Source organism: Panthera onca, chromosome C1, assembly GCF_046562875.1.
Source record: "Panthera onca isolate mPanOnc1 chromosome C1, mPanOnc1 haplotype 2, whole genome shotgun sequence".
Taxonomy (NCBI): Eukaryota; Metazoa; Chordata; class Mammalia; order Carnivora; family Felidae; genus Panthera; species Panthera onca.
The window spans coordinates 142,737,415-142,739,319 of NC_138346.1; the positions used below are offsets into that span (position 1 = coordinate 142,737,415).

Here is a 1,905-nt window from a genome sequence, read left to right on the forward strand (position 1 = left end):
ACTGGGGGTAATCAGTGAGGAAACATCTGGTCTCCTAAGATCTCTGCTGTCGTCTGAGAGAATTGGATGTTTCCTGGATTTGGATGGTTATTCCTGTGCTCAAGAGAACTGGGAAATATTTTGGACTGTTCTTCAGAAGGAAGACAACACCACAATCACCCTAATAAACAGTGCTCTGTAGTGTGATACCAGGCCACCTCTTGCTGCATTAAGTATGCAATTTTCCCCTTCTGTAGAGAGCATGACATATCTTTATACATAAAATAGGGAAACCAGATTGTGGAATGCATTTAAATGTTATAACTTTGACAATTATTCTATAGGAGATTCCATAGGACACCCCGAGACCATTGCAGAGGCTGAAAAACTCTCAGTTTCAGGATAAGTTGATATCCTGCTGAAGACCATAATCCACCGTTATAAAGCAAACTCTTCAATAACTTCAATAACTAACAAGTTTTTTTTTCCCCAGCAGTTGCTCAGAGAATAGTTGTTTTCATGATTAATCTGAAGGTGTCCTGAGAAATGCCATCACTGCAGCCATGTGACAAGTTTTATATGATAATTTCTGATATGCTTGCTATGGTCATTGTGAATTCTTGATGTAAGTCTTTTACTGCCATGTTTTCACTGGGGGAATTTCAATTTTCAGAATTAGAGTGTTATGCCTCAAGTCAGACAAAATCTTAGCACCAAATTATTATAGGCTGTTCCTTTTCTTGAGGAACGATTGCAAAAAAACTATAACATTTCTTCAGGGAATGCACCAATAAGAATAAGAAATAGAATAAGACTGTCATTCAACTGTGATTCAGTTTCAGATTTTGAATGTTATTTTTAAGTTAAAAACATCTTTAAAACCTATTCTATTTTTTAATTTTTTTGTCCTCCTAGACAGCCTCATTTATTCATTCATTCTTTCAGCAAAACCTTCTATACACCAGGTGCTGTGCTAGGTATTAAGGACATAATATGAATTAGAATTTGCTGTCAAATTGTAATCATTCCTTTTTTAAAGCATTCTATATTTAAAAACCAGATACACAAAATGCCTCTCTACTTCATATTAAATTTCTTGTGTTCTATACTCCTAACATAATTTTATAACATTTTAGACACAATAGATTGGTAATATTTGATAGTGGTATCAATGGACAATTAGAGAATCATCGTATTTTTAAAAATCAATATCCAATTTGCCTTATTTATTTATTTATTTTACATTTATTTATTTTTGAGAAACAGAGTGAGACAAAGCGTGAGCGGGGCAGGGGCAGAGAGAGAAGGAGACACGGAATCCAAAGCAGGCTCCAGGCTCTGAGCAAGTGGTCAGCACAGAGCCTGATGCGGGGCTCAAACCCACAAACTGCGAGACCATGACCTGAGCCGAAGTCGGACACTCAACCGACCAAGCCACCCAGATGGCCCCCAATTTGCCTTTTCATAGAAGATAAATGCGTGCCCTGTCTCTCATTTTAGCTTCTTTCTTTCTTTCTTTCTTTCTTTCTTTCTTTCTTTCTTTCTTTCTTTCTTTCTTTGAAGTCTTTTATTTTAACGCCCTTTCTCTCATTTCAGTCTTATGTTCTCATGACTATATCACAACAGACTTAATTTTTCCTGGGGTGCAAATTCAGTCACCACCTTGCCTTACCATTCTAGTGCATGGTAGTGACTGAATTTGCACCCCAGGAATCAGTGTAAATAAATTATTAATTAGTCTGTCCTGTTGTCTGGGGAATCTCACATAAAACAGGGGCTGTTTTTTCATTGAATCTCTAATTCAGAGTCTAATCTCTTCCTTCTATTCTCTCTACTCATCCTTTTCCTGCTTCCCATTTTGAAGCTTCAAAGAAATTCCTGATTGTGTCTACTTTCCCAAATCACTCACAAAGAGGTTAACTCAGA

At 36.7% G+C, this 1,905-nt stretch overlaps 1 non-coding gene across 1 annotated transcript; it reads right to left on the reverse strand.

Annotated features, from left to right (window-relative positions):
• Positions 1–474: 474 nt before the first annotated feature.
• LOC132674076 (small nucleolar RNA SNORD58) lies at positions 475–540 on the reverse strand. Its single transcript, XR_009608386.1, has one exon. It is a non-coding gene; the product is annotated as a small nucleolar RNA SNORD58 (small nucleolar RNA).
• Between the last annotated feature and the right edge of the window lie 1,365 nt (positions 541–1,905).